Genomic DNA, 19,794 nt, shown 5'->3' with positions numbered 1-19,794 from the left:
TATACATTTGCATTCCATCCTCTGTGAACATGGCTGCAGTTAAGACTGGTGCCAGCTCATAGGCAAGGGCGTCCTCCACATGAACATCACAGTCACTAGACAGGAGTACGATGACCATTGAATAGATAGAATTTAGGTCATACACTTTGGAGTGTATCATTTGAATTGGATTTGGCTGTTGTTGCAACCATCTTCACTTTAGATGGGATGGTCTTGTAAAATACCTTTAAAGGGGCATTCCACTCATTTTCAACATTTTACTATGTCATTAATATACCTTAGAGCTGTTGTGTGGAAATAACAAAAAAGTCCCCCCGATTCTGTGTTTCCTAGAACTGTAAGTATGAAATGAATGAGTATGATTTTTTTCATACTTATGTAACGTGTGATCTGCGTTGTGTTGTGGAATAATGAAGTTCCGGACGACTTCTCTCTTTGTTGACACTGCAGTTTAATCTGGTAAATACACAGACGTATCTGGTCAGTTTCTGTCTGTGTAACACACCCAATCCTCAGCACGTCATGGGCATGTCTCATGTTAGACTGACCAAATCAATAAACATACCGCACAGTTTTCAATGAAATAACAACACAATGTACCTGGTAAATACACAGACGTATCTGGTCAGTTTCTGTCTGTGTAACACACCCAATCCTCAGCACGTCTATAACAGAATTAACAGTGTGACCAAGAGCATGTTTTTAGAACAACTAGTATTCATCACAGTATCACAGTAAACATACAGACTCTTGTTGAAAATATAGTGTGCTGAGGAACACATCTTACCATGGGCATGTCTCATGTTAGACTGACACCACTCTAAACGTGGACACCAGTGTTATTCAATGAGGCGCCGCCCACTAACCAATAAGAAACGTCATTACTGATGGAGCAAGTGGAACCCACTAAACTCTGTTACACTTACAGTTCTAGGAAACACAGAATCGGGGGGACTTTTTTGTTATTTCCACACAACAGCTCTAAGGTATATTAATTACATAGTAAAATGTTGAAAATGGGTGGTTTTCTCCTTTAACCAGGTCTTTTCAAAATCTTGCAAGATTGTGCCTACATTGACAACTGGTGTGATATCCACATGTATGAATACATCTGGGAGAAAGTAATGACATCTCATAATCCTATTTTTGGGAGAAATGTTCAGTGGATGTTTGGTGCAAGATGCTCAAGATAGATGATCTGAAAGGGTTAATATGCAACCACCTGAAAATAAATATGCTACAGTTTCACTAATACAGATGGTGGAAAGCAGATTTCATACATTTGACTTGATTATTGTGCATACAATCTCATTCTCAAAAGATGTGAGTGGCATGTTGGGGTTTTCAGGCATGAAGGGGTTAATAATATGCATTAATAAATAATGCATTAATCATACATTTTATACATTTATACAATGTGGATTGCATATCCACATTCATAAACACTGTAGAAATCAAAGTTGATGCCGTTTCGGGCATTAAGGGGCTAATAACTAAAAATGCCCAAGGGATATCACTGGGCACCCTCTTGAATTATTAAGAGGTACGTGACCCCAAGCTACAGGAATCAGTTGACAAAAAAACTTTATCTGACGAAACCACGTTCAGCCAAAAATCACCCTTCGGTTCCCGGACTAAGCTGTCATTCTCCATTGGGGCAAGACGGGCAGTGTCGGTATAGGTCAATCAGAGGCAGGCGGGGCGTTACCATGTCTATGCTTAGACGTAGAACAGATATACGCTGTGCAGATGCATATCACAAAATGATTTGAAGACGGATGCTTCTTTTTGTAGCATGTGTTCCAATCACCAAGTCATATTTGAATAGCCATCCCATTTGTCTTACTCAGAGATGTGCACACACATGATTTCAAATGACAATATAGCTGCAAGCAGCGATAAGGCGGGACCAAGAAAGAAGACAATACGGAATAAGAACAATATGCACAAATAAGACTGACAAGTTGTCAGTGCCCGGATTTGAACACACAACCTTGTGGTCTGAAGGCAAGAGCTCTACTGACTGAGCTATCTGGACACAGTCAGTTGTATTTGTAAACAGAACATGACCCTCTACTATTGCATTTTCAATTCAGTGCTATAGCACCACCCTTTGGCCAATTGGAGTCGTTCGGCATGAGGAGACACATATGTGTACGAAAACCGACTGCACCGTTCAGTCAGAACTGCAATTTTTGGCGGAAGGAGAAGAAGAAGAAGGAGAAGAAGAAGGAGAAGAAGAAAAATAAACACAAAAACAATAAGTGACCAAAGGCACTGCGTGACTTCTTGGTCCCTTAATAAACCCAAAAACAATAAGTGACCAAAGTCACTTCTTGGTCCCTTAATAATACTGCTAAATGGTAAACGGGGTCTGGATTGATTCCATGATGTTTCTTACCTGGCGTTGCTGTGCTGAAGTCTAAGAAGACGACGTCAGTGCTATGACAGGACAGACGTACTCAGTGTGACAGGACAGACGTCCTCAGTGTGACAGGACAGACGTCCTCAGTGCTATGGCAGGACAGACGACTTCAGTGCTATGACAGGACAGGTCTAAGAAGGACTGTAACTGCTTTAAGAAGGACTCCACTCCACCTGCACATGAAAGGACAGGAAACACAGTGTCATTGGAGGATGCACGTCTGATTGGTCAACTTGTTGCTCAGGCCTCGCCTACTAGGACAACATTCAGCTATACCATCAGTTCTAACTCACACCAATAGACTCGTCAGCACATCCCCCCCCCCCCCCCCCCCCCCCACACACACACACACACGGAAAACAACCACACTGGCTTCCTGTCAAGGTCTGCATCTATTGCAAAACACAAACTCTTCCTCCTTCTCACCTACAGATGTCGAAACGCCCTCCCTGTGGCTCCTCATGCAGTCGCTCTCAGGCATAAACCTTCATAAACTCCATCATACCTCCTTTTATGAGGATTTCCTGTTCATGGTATAAAGAAGTGTATATTTGTACTTCTCTAAATGTTCTGATGAATTGAACAAGGTGGACCCTGTCGTAAACAAGTGTAATGCTTGTATTGAGGTGTGCTTGAAATGTACTGTAATTCTCCAATCGGTTAATAAATATTGAAATGTACTGTAATTCTCCAATCGGTTAATAAATACTTCAATCAATGAACTAGCCGATCTACATCAACAAGTTGGGATCTTTGTAATGATTTCACATTAACAACATTAAAATCACAACTGAATAACTGTAGAAATGTGATCAGGAGTTTAAAGGTCTCCTTGAGTGTGAGTGTGTGTGTGTGTGTGTGTGTGTGTGTGTGTGTGTGTGTGTGTGTGTGTGTGTGTGTGTGTGTGTGTGTGTGTGTGTGTGTGTGTGTGTGTGTGTGTGTGTGTGTAGACATTGTTTCTGCCTGACAGACAAAATGGTGCATTTATATAGCGCCTTTATCCAAGGTGCTTTACATAGATTGTGCATTACATTCACACACACATTCATACACCGATTGTGGCGGAAGCCATGCAAGGTAGCTACCAAGCCAAATTTTCATTGGCTCATAAAAACTTATTTTTTTGACTTAAAAGAAATGTACTACGATTATTTGTCCGTATAGGTCCAAAGTTCACGTGTAGTCTACCAGACTACCGCGTTTCGCGAAAACCGACAGCACGGTTCAGTCAGAACAGCTATTTTTGGCGGAAGGAGGAGGAGAAAGAGGAGAAGAAAAATAAACACAAAAGCAATAAGTGACCAAAGTCACTTCGTGACTTCTTGGTCCCTTAATAATGTCACTTCCTACTTCTGCTATGTGGTAATTACCCACCACACACACTTCCTATCTCTCTATGCACACACACACACACACACACACACACACACACACACACACACACACACACACACACACACACACACACACACACACACACACACACACACACACACACACACACACACACACACACACGCGCTTTCAATTCAGTGCTATAGCACCACCCTTTGGCCAATTGGAGTAAGACTGCTTTCAGTACTATTTGGCATGACCCTCTACCATACTGTAAAATATAATAAACATATGACGCTGCATGTATGTATTAGAGGCAGAAGAAGAATTTTCACAAACCAGCAATTTTCATTGGCTCATAAAAACTTAATTTTTTCACTTAAACGAAACGTGCTACGATTATTTGTCCGTATAGGTCCAAAGTTCAAGTGTAGAAGTTTTCGTGCATTTTTATCAAAGATCCTGGGAGCAGATACATTTTAACTGTTTTTCATATAATTCAAAATGGTCCCTTAATTATTTGAAACTGAATTACCAACTCGTATAGTGTATTTTTGTGTATAATGTGTAGCAATGATCCTGTAAGGCTGTAACTAACTATAATTTGCATCAAAGTACCTCCAAAATAGAGGGTAGGCCTACATATGCATGCATAAAGTGAGTGGCAAATCAAGTGGCAAAGTGAAGTGCAATGGACTTCTCTGTTTGGGCTGTCAAGGCCAGAAAGACGTTTTTTTCCACTCTGTACTAGGCGTTCTCGAATAACATCAGGGTATGATGATGATGTCACAAGCATACCCTCTCTAGGCTAAACTTTAGCCTATTTCTATTTTATGTTTTACAAGTTTTTTTTTTTTTTTTTTTTAGAAGAAATATATTACACACAATTCTGTTAAAAGATACAGCACAGACAACAAAAAACTGAAAATAAACAAAACAGGACAAATAAAGAGAATGACAATATATCAAGGTTTGGGAAAAGATGATTCAAACTACAGCTGTAGCAGTTTTTCATTTTGTACTAGTTGAGAAGCACTAAATGACCTGGTGACGTAAGATGACGCGTACTTTGTTGTCAGTTACGGTACATACTTACCTCCTCAGCTACTGGGAAGTCAGATGTCAAGAACTGAAAAAGGAAGTTAGAATCTTCTCAAGAAAGGAAAAAATGTCAAATGTGTCACAATCAATGACATGTGTGTCTCATATAAGTTGCAATGAATCTGTTAACATGGGGGTAGGCCTAATATAGGAATATTTCGGTTTTCAATCTGTTTTGTGCTCTGGACCACAATTATAAAGGCTTGATTGAATTTGTTGGGCGTATCGTGCATCAAATTAAATTAAGCCCTTAACAGTCATGATTTAATGTCAAGCTTTGATCCCCCCCACACCACGCCCATATATCCCCAGACCCCAGCCAACACAATGCATGCCAGGGTCCCCCGGTCAGCATTGGCCCCTATCTGGCTCATAATAATTTGAAAACCGAATTTGTATTCTACAAACTTCAATCAATCAATCAATCACCCCTGGTCTAAAGTGAATCAATTAACAATCATGCTTAGGCCTACCTTGTTTTGCAAAGCAATAGTCTGACTCTGATTCCGAAACGAATTGGCAAGAGTCCAACTTCTTTTTACATCCGAGGTGGAAGCATAGGGGGAGGGCATACTCTATGGGGGAGGGTGGAAGCCTGTGCACTCTGACGACGGCGGTGTTGGCACTGTTTTTCTGGCAAATCTAAGTGCGTATGTCACACTAGTCGATACATAGCAGGGATTTTTGTCCAGTGTCCACTTTAGTTGACTTTAGTCTGGAAATGGGACATTTTTTTATCTTTCACCTCGCTGTATGGCGTGCCAATTTTTGTTTTACACCTCTGCTGCTTAGCGGACAGTGTGGTGTTGTAGAGGAGGTCTCCCCGGACATGTGCATATGTCACACTAGTCGATACATAGCAGGGATTTTTGTCTAGTGTCCACTTTAGTTGACTTTAGTCTGGAAATGGGATATGTTTGTATCTTTCACCTCGCTGTATGGCGTGCCAATTTTTGTTTTACACCTCTGCTGCTTAGCGGACAGTGTGGTGTTGTAGAGGAGGTCTCCCCGGACATGTGCATATGTCACACTAGTCGATACATATAAGGGATTTTTGTCCAGCATCCACTTTATAAAGTCCATGCACTCCAGTGAATGGACTTGGGCACTCCAGTGCATAGACTTGGGCATTTATCCATTTAGATAACTTTTTTACGTTATTTACTTATTATATTACTTATTTTTACACAGAAACATAATGTGTGTCTTCACAATAACTGTAATGTAATAATAATACTAATAATGTAATGTAATAATTATTTAATTAACCACGCTTTTATTCTGAAAGCAACCGGATGTCTTAAATTTGCTAGCTCTCAAACAGGAAGTTCTAGATTTGCCAACAAGACGGAGCCGGCGGTGTTAGCAAATATAAGAATATCCGGTGGACGATCTCTTCAAAATAAGAGTACCCTATGTTTCAATTGTTACTGTTCTGACATTAAAAATAGCGTTTATTCATCCATTATCCTTTATAGCCTAGTAGCCAAAAAGTGAACCCGGACATGTTGAGTAGGCTACACCAAGGTTTTATGTTAGAAATGTTTAGTATGGATCCCCAGAATGTAGAAACTGCCGGATGCTAACTTGCACATGTTTGATTGATTGATTGATTGATTGAAAAATGTATTAACAGTTTGCAGAATTACAGTACATTTCAAGCACAAACTCAATACAAAGGCTGTTAACTGTGAGTGGACAACCCAATTAAGCATTACACTTGTTTCCAATAGGGTCCACAATGTTCAATTCATCAAAAACATTTAGAGACGTACAAATAGACACTTCTATAAAGGACAGAACAGGAATTCATCATAATGTCATGTTGAGCAATTTTCATAATTGGCATAATTTGCCTTCTATAGGTTGTTAATGGTATGGTCACATTATGCCAATTATGAAAATTGCTCAACATATGCAAGTTAGCATCCGGTAGTTTCTACATGCTGGGGATCCATACTAAACATTTCTAACATAAAACCTTGGTGTACTCAACTTGTCCGGGTTCACAATGGGGCTCTATGGGCTGGCTACTAGACTATTATTTAATAAGGTACCGTTAAAATCTCTCTTTTTATGACAAAAGCTAAATGATTTTATAGACAATATTTCTAAATTGTTCAAATTAAATTGGTAGATAAATTAAATAATAAGAATGTAGTAAAATAAAAACGTATGCCTATATTATTTAATGACATACATATTAGCCGGGGAGCCACAGGCCCAAAAGCTCAAGGAATAGAGATTAACCTGTGATGTCATGACATACTTTTTATTCGTGTTTTTTCTATTCACTTGGTCATGTCCACAGAATTTGCTACAAGGTCTGCTCTGCCGGAAACATCGGGCAAACTTTTCCAAATGTCATCATGCTTTAAGTATAGCATATATGACATGTCAAACATTACTCTGAATCCATTCCAAGCATTTGTTTTTGTGATGACGGCTATGGCCGCTTTTTAGGCCAAGGAGTGTTTTTTGTGCAAAACGAATGATTGGAATGGATTCACATGCTACTTAAAGCATGATGACATTTTTGCCTTATATTGGTTGTCTATAGCCTGGTGGAACCACTCCCCCTGCTGGACAACATTTGCATTCTGCCAGAAGGGTGATTCTGGGTATCTCTCGGGCAGAGACGATACAAGTCCGGACCAATTCTGGCCGGAGCGATATGCGGCTGTATGGGGCCGCTAGAGGCGGGATCAACGTGAGACTTGTTATGAAATATTGAAGTTGTGCCACAGCGCAAGTGTAAACTCAACCTAACAAGATTACAACTCGAAATTATTATGGAGATCAGATCAGATTTTTGTCCCGCTGCTTCCGGGTTCATCGTTTCTGCATGAGAGAGCCCAGATGCAGGAGGGAACTTGTGAACTCAATACTGCCGCAATCTGGCAGTCAGGTTACGTTGTCTATGGTGTGGTATAAAAAAAATGCCCATAACTTTTTTCGCGATGTTTCCGGCAGAGCAGACTTCTCATTCTGTGGACCTTAATGACCAAATGAATCACAGGTCCTCTCAAATTGAAATTTGGGTGACTGGCTCCCCGGCTATATAGGCCTATTATGGATACACAGTATAAATATTAATATATTTGTATTTGTATTATATTTCTGTAGGTGAGATAAGTATATAAAACCCACACCCCACTATAGCTAAGCGGAAAATTGCTGTTTTCAATACATGATAGTTCAGTTGGTGATAAAAGCATGACATTTAGTACAGGTGAACTTCATATGACCCTAATCGATAATCAACCTCGGGCCACGCAGAATTCCTACATTTTTCAAGATGGCCGGCAGTTTTCAAAATGGCTGCAAATGGACATACATTTTGGACTATATCACTTTGCTGGGGCTGAATCTTTGATCCCCCCCTAATTTTTATATAAGAGAATATGTTCTGGAGGTATTTCTATTAAGTAAGATAAAAAATAACATTAAGTTCCAATATGGTGGCATGTTTTCCAATATGGCTGCCGGTAAATTGCATAACTGTACATCTGCTCATGGTTAATCCACAGTTGGTGATACAAGCATGACATTTGGCACAGATCACCTTTACCACCCTAATTGGTAATCAACCTCGGGCCACGCATAATTCCTCCATTTTCCAAGATGGCCGCCTAATGGCCTAATTATATTAAACAACGTCAAACTCACCAACATTGCAGCTGTATGAAAAGCTTGAATTATCCTCTTTCTATCTGCAAGGTGTTTGTTTCATAAAAATCCACCCTAGACAATTTATGAGCTACTTCCTGTCAAGAAATTCCTTGCATGTGATTTTTGGAAGCGCTCGTTGAATATCACTCAACGGCCCATGTGTACCACCTATTTTGAATTTGCACATAGTGCAGCAGGCAGCAGGAGGTTGCTTTACTAATAATGACCCTAATACAACAGTGGTTTTCAACCAGTGGTCCGGGGACCACCAGTGGTCCTTGAGGGCCGGGGTTCCAGGTGGTCCCCAGCTAAATGATGGAGAGTTGGTAACCAAATGGACACTTATTGATCTTTAACTCTTGAGAGTGTAACATGAAACCAAATGGACCCTGGACCCTTACGGGTCCATTTGGTTTAATGTTACACTCTCAAGAGTTACATTATTGTTAAACATCTGCCTTACTTTACAAGAAGTCTACACAAAGCATGGCATTGTGGACGAAATAAAATATTCTTTAGTTTTTGGGTCTGAGATGTCATCAAATGGTGGTCCTTGGCTCAAATGCCGAAAAAATAATGGTCCTTGATACAAAAAGGGTTGAAAACCAATGACTTAAAGGACCACTTCACCACTTTTTAACATCTCTTCATATTCTTTTATGCGCAGACTGAGACAGTATAATGTGGAAAAGAATGTTATGGCACTTTTTCATCGATCCTTTGTGGAGAGTGCGTTGACATTTTGTTTTGTCTCATGGTATGGCTCATTATCATTGGTTAATAAGAACAAACTCCATAAAATCATCAACGTGTCCAGCAAAATAGCTGGGGTACGATTTGAGAGTATGTCCTCAATGTATGAGACCCGGGTACTCAGGAAGGGGAACGCTATTACTAGGGACAATACAGTGAATACACACCCGTTACACAGCCAATACCATCTTTTACCATCAGGGCGACGGTACATGGTACCTTCCCTGCAGGCTAGGGCCTCAAGATCGTTTGTTCGTATAGGACTTATGTATAGGACTTATGAACAAGCAGGCCCCATCTCAGTTCCGTGCATAAAGTGTGATATGATGCCTCTTGGAACTATGACTGGTGGCCTTCTGTTGGCATTGTTTCTTTATTGTCTATGTACTGTTTGTTTGCATATGTTTTATGTATATCCTGATGACTGCTGTGCACAAAACAAATTTCCGAAAGGACGAATAAAGTATCTATCTATGTAGGCCTGGGTGATTGGGGAGCGGCATGCACCTGGTGGACAAACCAGTTTTTACCAGACAGACAGACAGAGAGAAAGACAGCACAGCACAGAGATCATGCCATAAGGAAGAGAGAATGTGCCTGTTTGTAATGTATCACTGCACTTCGAAAGGAAAGTAAATGCAACCAAAAATGACATTAACCTGTGGACTCTGTTTATTTGATCTGCGTACATCCAAAGTCTCTGGGTGCATCAGTGGGTTTGTTGGCAATGTGGAAATGTTTGGAACCAACAAAAGAGCCACCACATAGTAAAAACTGCGTCCTATTGGATTTAGATGTATTGGTTTTCAAAGTAACAAGGAGGACTCGAACCAGGAATTGGAACAAACTTAAGGGAATTAACTAACTGGACGCGCAGCTCAAAGCCACAAAGACTCATCAATTAGGAGCCTGGTATGTAGTGGACACTGGACATTGAATTTAAAAGCTGTATAGGAAAACAGCAATAACTATTGGAGTTATTTTATTTTCGTGTTTTTCCACTGCTTAACTTTTATTGGTGACTTGTTTTGCTGGCCATTTGCTGCACTGCCGTCCATTATTATTCTTGTTTTGTCACTGCCGGACTTTTATTAGTGACACACCTGTTGTTTTGCACTGCCTTTATTTATTTGGGCATTTGCATTTGCGCTGCTGCACTTTCTTGGAAGTTTACACTGCACTGCACTTTACGTGTGGTAAAAAGGGAATTGCAATGTCTGACTCGGATGTCACAAGAGCAGGAAGCGATGGTGCGCTACAACCTCTATGGCTACAACCCGTAGAAGACTGGTGGGAAAATATCGTGCAAAAGTGGATGGCACCAGAGATGGAGCGGGAGCACAGAGAAAGCATTTTGGCCACATATGATGTTGTGGTGGAAGAAGAGACACCCCCAGGAGAGGATGGAAGAGGGACATGGCAGGGAGCAGAGGAGGCGAGTGTCTCTGAGCCGAAGACCCCTCAGGCTCTGGAGAACATTCTGCAGCTGAAAGAGATACAACAGGAACAGCTGACCGACCCTGCAGAAGAGGACGAGGAGGACGGTGAGAATGAGATGGCTGTGGAGATGGGCGGCTCCTCATCTTTCAGCGTCATATCTGAAGCGGAAGACGTCTATGGACAGATGTCTGAGGGAGAAGAAAACTGCAAGCAGGGTGCCATGATCAGCAGTTTGGCTGAATCAGCTGCTGTGAGGAGGCTGAGAAGAAAGGTTAGAAAGCCACTCTGTGGAGAAAGGCGTCCTTCCCCATTACAGAAAGCCAGTGGTGGAAGGAAAAATGGCACCATAAAGAGAACTACATCTGACCATGACCAACAATGTGGCAAGAAAGAGCTGCCTCTGAAGAAGAAAAGAAGAAGCTGGCATAGGAACCGAAAGGAGGACAAAGGGCCTGTCCAGGAGAAGAGGGAGCAGAAGGAGAACGAGGAGGGTGATGTGCCGGAGGAAAGGGACAACCACCTGCTCCGCTTCCTGTGGTGGCTTGAGGGCTACATCAAGCCTTCTCCAGACCACTGAGAGCTTTAACTTTTCTTTTCTCCATCTTTCCCTTTCTTTCTTTTTTGCAGTTTCAACAAAAAAGAAGATTCAGTCAAGCTTAAATACAACACACATACCACATACCTTGAATAATGTTTTTTGTGTTTATGTATGGCTTCTTTGAAATGTATTTAGTAATTGTGTCCATACTGTGCACAATTAGGGGGGAGTGTAGAAGCCATCCTCACTGTTTTGTATGTCTATTTATTATTATTATCACAATTGTTGTAGTTATTATTGGGTATTGGTTTGATGGGTTATTATGTATTTGAATCACTGTTTGGACACCAAGGGCACGCCTCCCCAGGCCTAATTGATTGATGGAGAGCATATGTAGGCCTGGGTGATTGGAGAGCGGCATGCACCTGGTGGACAAACCAGTTTTTACCAGACAGACAGACAGAGAGAAAGACAGCACAGCACAGAGATCATGCCATAAGGAAGAGAGAATGTGCCTGTTTGTAATGTATCACTGCACTTCGAAAGGAAAGTAAATGCAACCAAAAATGACATTGAACCTGTGGACTCTGTTTATTTGATCTGCGTACATCCAAAGTCTCTGGGTGCATCAGTGGGTTTTTTGGCAATGTGGAAATGTTTGGAACCAACAAAAGAGCCACCACACTGGGACAGAAAGCAGGAATTACAGCTGTCATGGCAAAAGTATTAACAGATTTGGAATGTGATCAGCAGGGGGTGCCAGAGGCTTTGGAAAGGTTTCCTATTGTAGTTGCCAGACATGTCAATAGGAATAGGTTATGAAATTTCAAATCTTGAATCTCAGTTGATGTATAGTTATCATTCAACCACACTGCTTTTATCATAATGATGATTCAAGTTCAATTAGGCACATGTTTTACTCAATAAACCATTCCTGCAATTCATTGCAGTAAACATAGTAGGCCTATTGTCCTATCAATTTAAATTTAGAGTTAAATTTACTTAGTTTTTGCTAAATGCAGTCATGGGTTCTGTCCGACGAAACAATGACCTCCGATTAAACTAGGCCTACTATATGATGCCTCAGACAAATCACATAACTAATCATGTACTACTATTTCTGGTGTCAAGTTTGTGCCAAATCCGGGTTGAACGAGATCAGCGGAGCTCCCTCTGGTGTTGTGCCTGGGTCTCTCACATTATTGAAGTAGTTTGACAGGGAGCCTACACAGGGCACTGGTCCCTTGAATATCCTGAAGAACAGGAAAGTTGCTTAGTAGTAGCCTACTCTGTCCTATAGATCTGGACTGGTGCATATAGCATTAGGAGGATGTCTCCTTAAAGGACCACTTCACCACTTTTCAACATCTCTTCATATAATTGGTCCTCACTAATGTTCATGATAAAACACCACCATTTTTCCCTACTCAGTCTGTGTCTCATAAGAGGGCTTTGGGCAGTTCGGACACCCGTCCACCAGTGACATCATCATTAGGCAGATTTTTTTTTAAACAAGATTTGTTTTAAAATATATTTAGATTTTTATTATCGTGAGAACGATGGCTTCAACTTTTGCATTGCAACTTTTCAGGAAAAGAAAGCCTGCCGTTTCTATTAGCTTGGATTCACCATCAATGATGTCACTGGTGGAGGGTTTCTGAACTGCCCACAGCCTTCCTATGAGACACAGACTGAGTAGGAAAAAATTGTGGTATTTTATCATGAACATTAGTTAGGACCAATTATAGGAAGAGAAGTTGAAAAGTGGTGAAGTGGTCCTTTAACATCCTCCTAACGCTATGGACCAGAACTATCTGTCCATAGCACTAGCTTTCTCACAGAAAGCACAATGATGTGCTTTCTGTTCATTGGATTAAGCTGGCATGATGAACAGAACACACAACCTGCATCACAACCTGCATCCTACCAGAACAGCAGTGGGTGATATGGACAGCTAGGGCAGCCAGCCACCCAGACATGTAATGTTGGGATCATTAACATCAACCGGCTTAGGGTTGACGACAGGGTACAGCAACTTGCAGTGGGCCTGGTCTAAAATATTCGCTACACCACTAAGATACCCATGCACCTGTCAAACTACTTCCTTAATGTCGACGAAGTCCACGATCACAACACCAGAGGGAGTTCAATAAACCTGTTCAGCAACTCAGATTCGGCTCAAACGAGGGGTTAAATTCACTTCTCTCCTGTGACACTCAAACAGCCCTACCAACAGCCGTTAAGGAATGTGAATCCCTACTCCCTAGCCTCCTTCAAAACCAGCACTTACGGGCGGCTGCAATTCGAAAATGGCCCCTGTAAAAAAAAAATCCCCCCCCCTATTTTTCTGTGTATTTGCAGATATTTTGCATAGATATACAGTATGTGTATATTTCTATCAGTATACTGTCTTTACATGTTTTGATGAATTGAAAAAGTGCCTTTTCTAGTTTTATCCTCTTAGCAGTTATTTTTATTGACCTGCATACCTTCCTTGGATCAGTTGGATGTACCCATTCTGCAATCTGTTAACATTTTCAATCAATCAATCAACCATTTGAAGGGGTGCTTAGAACGGAATGAGTAATGTCGGTTGGTGAACAGTTTCTTAGCGGCATTTCACTTTCACAACGTCTTGTCAATCCGTCAAACTGTCATCAGTTTGACACACATTCTCACTCAAACCAATAGCGTTCACCCTGCTACACATGCACACACATGCTCACGGAGGCTAGAACACATCTCATATACAGTCAGGCACTTTCCCCAAACAGCTTGCGTAAGGTGGGACTCACACATTTCATGTGGATGTTTCAAAATGACATGGCATGGGGATAAGTGGAATCTATATAAGTGGAGGTCACAGAGAGGGGTGTTGTGTCAGGGGACTGTGAAATACGCCCAGGCTGCACAATGCTTCCAACCTGTGAGTACAGTGCTGCCTCTCAATTACATACATAACAACATCGTTACAGGTTCTGCTTACATTGTCCACTAGATCAGGGGTTCTCAACCCGTGGGTCGCGACCCCTCGAGGGGTCGCCAAATTATTTTGGGGGGTCCCCAAATTATTTAAAAAAATATTTTTTTTTGCAACTGAATGGCTGTAAAGTGGAAATGAAGAATTTACATATAGTACACATAGTACATGCATACACCTTCCCTAATGATGATGGTTTCAGTATTTATTTATGGTGTATTGTCTCTATTATTAAGGTTATTACAATTTACAATTTACAATTTAGGCATTTAGCAGTCGCTCTTAATCCAGAGCGACTTACATTAAGCAAGAACAAAAAGCATGGGAATACATCACATATATAAACAGCATTTATCAAGAAACATGCGTAAGCTAAGAACGTAACTAGAACATATCTATATATAATGACACTATACATATAAGCTAAACATATATATTATACTATGCTGTACTGTTATTGTGCTGTCTACATGACATGCTATAAGTCTATTTCAAATGCTGTGGGTGGGCACAGTGGGTTATTGTAGCAGTCAATTTATATTGGGGGTCGGGAGGGGGCGGGGCGGGGCGGGGGTCCCGAGACGTTGCCAAAGCATTTTCGGGGGTCCCCGGCCAAAAAGGTTGAGAACCCCTGCACTAGATAATAATTAGCTGTGCACAGAAAATACATGCACGCACACACAAATACAGACAAATTAACACAACAAGCAGACATGGCAGGGTGCGTTTTCTTTCTCTTTTTGAGTGGTGCAACCACTCCCTTACGGAGCTATGTGTGTGGCTGGCTGGCTGGCTGGCTGGGTGGGTGGCTGGGTGCCTGGGTCTGAGCACGAAAACAGCATGGTTGTTTTTCACTTTACTGTATATATGATGATCTTTTCTTCTGTTTATTGGATTTTTACAATTTGTTTCCCCTCCCATGTGGGGTCCTTGTTCATATATGCATACATTTGTGTACAAGTACTGTATAATAGCCTACATAGATACCCCTCGTCCCACCCGTCCACCCACTGTGCCCACCCACTCTTCCCCGATGCAGAGACAAAATAATAAATTATGATTGAACAGAATATACCTTGCTTAGACGTTAGCCAAACAATTTAATGTTTGTACATTGTAGCAATGTCTGTAAGAGAAGGAAAAAAGAGAGAGAGGAGAAGAGGGTGCGTTCTCTTGTATGAAGTAAGAATTCCCCAGAGTAAAACAAGAGTACAGGATATGAGGTGGCCATTCTGAGGCTGGTGACTACTAACAAGCAAAACTTTTAGAGACAGTTTTTATAGCTGGAGGCATTATTTTTCTTGGCAGGCACATCAAACCAAGCCGCTTCAAAAGAGGTTTGGAATGACGGCACAGCAGGCTATATCTCAAACTCAAAACTCGAATACACTTTTATTTATCACATTTATCAGTTTACACTGAGCAGCGGGTGCAATTATTTTTGCGCAATCTTCCTGCAACTGTCTGAACTAAGTTATAGTTACACAAATAAAAGAGTTTAAAGGAGAACGCCACCCATTTTCAACCTTGTCTTCATATACAGTAATTCGTCATCACTGCTGCTCAGTGCTCATTATAACATGCACAATTTCCATCCACTCACGTGGGGATTCAAAGCTATAAAGATATGCACCTTATACTAAGGTAATTACTGTACAGTGTAGCCTACGTCAAGTGTTATAGTGTAGCCTACATCAAGTGTTCCTCAGTCTATTATTATATGTGTTTACTCATTTGAAACGCGACAGTAGGTAAGGCCGAAGGGACTTGGCACACCCGTACCTACGGAGAGTGGACAGATAACTGGAGAGGTGCCAGTTCACTTCCTGTGACTACACTGTTGAGGTGACCTTGAGCAAGGCATTTAACTGCTCCTATAGGGGGCCGCTACATGGCAGCCATATCACTCTGCCATCTCTCACAAACAATGTATGTCTGCACTATAAGCTCTGTTTTTAGGCTTACTGTATGTGTGAGTATAAAACAAGGATTCTTCAGAATCGCAGTATGCCTGCAGACGCGAATATGCCGGTGGATTGTGATATGAGTCTACTGTCTGGCCAAGAAGCCAGGCTAGTGGGTTTGGAGTAAATGACAGAGCAATTATTCAACAGCACAAGTTGCCTGGAGCAAATCAACATCACTGCCTTCAAGTTTGATTCAGCATTATACGGAACAACTTTGATAATTTACATTGACTTAACTGGTAGAGGCAGCTTCCTTTGCTCGACTCCACCGGCACATCAAACATTCTATCTTCGGTGCTTGTCTGTGTAGTCCAGACTCCTGCGTTATACTTTTCACTGCGGATTAAAAGCAAGTTGGACTTCAAAGGCGTTGGGCTTTTAGTATGGCTTCAAAAAGGTGTTGTGAGGACACATATTTTTCACTTCATCCATTACATTCCCCAGCCTATATGCATTTCTTTATTGCTAACTACCACTACACGGTAGTGATATGTTTTCTTGCAAACTGTCCGAACTTTGATTGTCTCAAAGATGACATATATAATATTTCAACTGTCAACCCTTTGGCCTCACACCATCCAAGAAGGCAATTAACACTAGCTAGCTACTGTTCCACACACTGCTGCTGCTGCCAGGAATTCTGAATCCCACGAAAAGATGATACTGGACATATACGTACTAATGACGACAAACTCTGAACATATAACGATGATGATATACTGATGGGGACATTGATACCCTGCCACAATATTATCACTGTTCGCTGGCTGTTAACAACAACAACAACTGCACAATAATTAATCTTGAGTGTTCATTTAACTCTGAGAGTGTACAAATGGAACAAAGGATCCAAACTCACAAATTGTAATCATCCACACACATTAAAAACATACAGTAGCGAGTAAGCAGAGCAAAGCAAAGTTCTTTGTTTACCCAGGGTGAATGGACTAAGCTCAAGATGCTTGTTTACAGCCAGACCCTGCTCATAGAACATTTCATGGTAGGGGTTCAATGCCTTGCTCAAGGGCACTTCAGCGGTGGTAATTTTAACGTGCCGGTCCGGGGATTCGAACTGGCGACCTTCCGATAACAAGACCGCTCTGCAAACCGTTCGGCCACCGCTGCCCGCTGCCCGCTAAAGTAGCCTATACTCACTCATAACTTGCGCTTATACAGTAGATTGCATTTTTATTTAGTTTGGTCCATTTGCTGAACCAGTTCCGTGTCAATACATTTCATTTCATGTAATCATACTAATCATATACTGTAATGCACTTTCTTCTGCTGCTGGAAGTTGAATATAATAAGTTTGGACCAAAGGCAGCTTGCTCAATTCAGAAAATTACATATATTTGCAGTACTCCACCTACTGTAATTATTTATCATCAAACTCCAGTATTCCTTTATAAAAATAGGAGGCAACCAATGGATAGATCCGGCCATTGCACAGCAAGCAACACCTGGGCAAATTGAATTTGTTTTTTTTTGTTTAGAATTGGACTTTTAATTAAAATTGTAATAAATGGAGTGCTGACTTTTCGTTATATCACATAAATTGATTCCGACTCCGACTGAATTTGGAAGAGGATCCTTAACAACCGTATTTCTTTTAAATTTGTCTTGCTCTTGGTATGGAAGAAATTGGGGTTTGAGGGAGGACATGCAAGCGATGATTGAATTCAACTGTTGTTTTTTTCTTCAGCTCCTCTCAATACTTCTGGAAAGGCAAACGAATTAAATTAGCAACATATCTTCTCAGCCTCGACTCAAAAATAATTAAGTTAATTATAAAGTTGAGAATTTGTGTGGAAAGCCATGCTTGGCAAAATGAAAGTATACCTCAGTGGAAGCTTATATGAGAGCTATTTATTTTCATCTCTGCTTCATTATTTCTGATTGGTCTCAATGTTTCTCTGTACAAAGTTATATGAAGCTAATACATATCTCTGGGTAACGCACAGTTTGTTCTGCTCAACTTGTGCTGATTTTGGGCTTCATCCATGTCCTCAATCGAAGCACAAAAACTGATTTTACGTCCAGTATTATAGCCATATTTAATTGTGGCCAAAGAAATTAGGTAAGCAAACACAATTACAGAGCTGTTGGCTCCAAAGCAGGAATAATAATAAAAACGTCTCTGATATGCCAGGGGAATACTGTATATTTTACAAAGTTGATTTATTTAAGATGATTGGTGTGAATTATTTGCGAGGAGAATAAATACAATTCATTTTCAAAGACTGAAGGGATACGGGGGGTTATGATGAATTCCTGTTCTGTTCTTTGTCTATATAGAAGTGTCTATTTGTACGTCTCTAAATGTTTTGATGAATTGAACATGGTGGACCCTCTTGTAAACAAGTGTAATGCTTAATTGGGTCGTCCACTCACAATTAACAGCCTTTGTATTGAGTTTGTGCTTGAAATGTACTGTTAATAAATATTTCAATCAATCAATCAATACACTTACAGTAGTTATCAAACAATTGGGCTACTCTAAATTTGTAATAGAAACGTTAGTTTTACCCTGATGCCTCATGAGTTGTGTTCATACAGTATGTTCCAACATGAACCTGGAGAAACAACATAAAAGAATAATTTAAACTGTGTGGTCGTTTTCAAAAATTAAGGCTCTAACTCCAAGAACTAATCAAACCTTTAAGTATTACAGAGGTTCTGGATTTGTTTTTCATATCCTACGGCTCGGTTTCAGTCAGATAAGGTTCTCAGAAGGTATAGTTCTACGCCTGCATTCTGGTTAGCCAGAACTTATAGATTTTTATTTATTATTATTTTTTATTTTTTTTGTGAACTTGTAGAACATCTTTTTTCATATATTTCTTTAATGGTGCTTTTGGTTATAATGGAAACGTATAGGCCTATATAAACAAAAAAACATCACGTTCACAAGGTTCTGGAAAGTTTCGGTTCTGGGTTATAGCCTACCCTTCATAGTCAAAAAGAGCCATGCAGCCAAATGTGAACCAATTCATTCAGTTCCATTCATTCAATTTGTTTGAACTCTCTGAACTGCGAACGTGCATCTCCTTCTCACCAAGACACTAATGTGCAGTATGTACTCATGCCAAGGCACCTCTCACACAACACATGAAAGATATGTACTATAGCATTTCAGACCAGAGTTCAGTAGTATGTAGGTGTTAATGCATGCATGATGTAATTAAGTCCCAAGTCCGAGATGTTTTCTGTGAAAAAATAAAAAAAACATCAGGTTGAATGTGGTTTGCACCCACCCCTGCGCGCACTCATACACGCACATGCACACACGCACATGCACACGCACACGCACACACACACACACACACACACACACGCGCGCACGCACACAATTTGTTTACCCGGTTGAACCAGTTAGCCTAGCTACAGTATACATATTGTTCAGGGCATGGACAAAATGTACTGTAGCCTATATCCCTGAGGCCCCTTTTCCACCAGTTGGTTCCCAATGGGAACCGGTTCAGTTCTTTTTGTTTCTTCCATGAGCCTAGAGCTCCAACATTGGAACGTTAATTATGAATTGAATGTGCAAAACCAAACCATACCTATATTAAATTGTTATCAC

The sequence above is a fragment of the Electrona antarctica genome, assembly GCF_951216825.1.
Source record: "Electrona antarctica genome assembly, chromosome: 11".
Classification (NCBI taxonomy): domain Eukaryota; kingdom Metazoa; phylum Chordata; class Actinopteri; order Myctophiformes; family Myctophidae; genus Electrona; species Electrona antarctica.
This window is presented reverse-complemented; position numbering follows the sequence as displayed.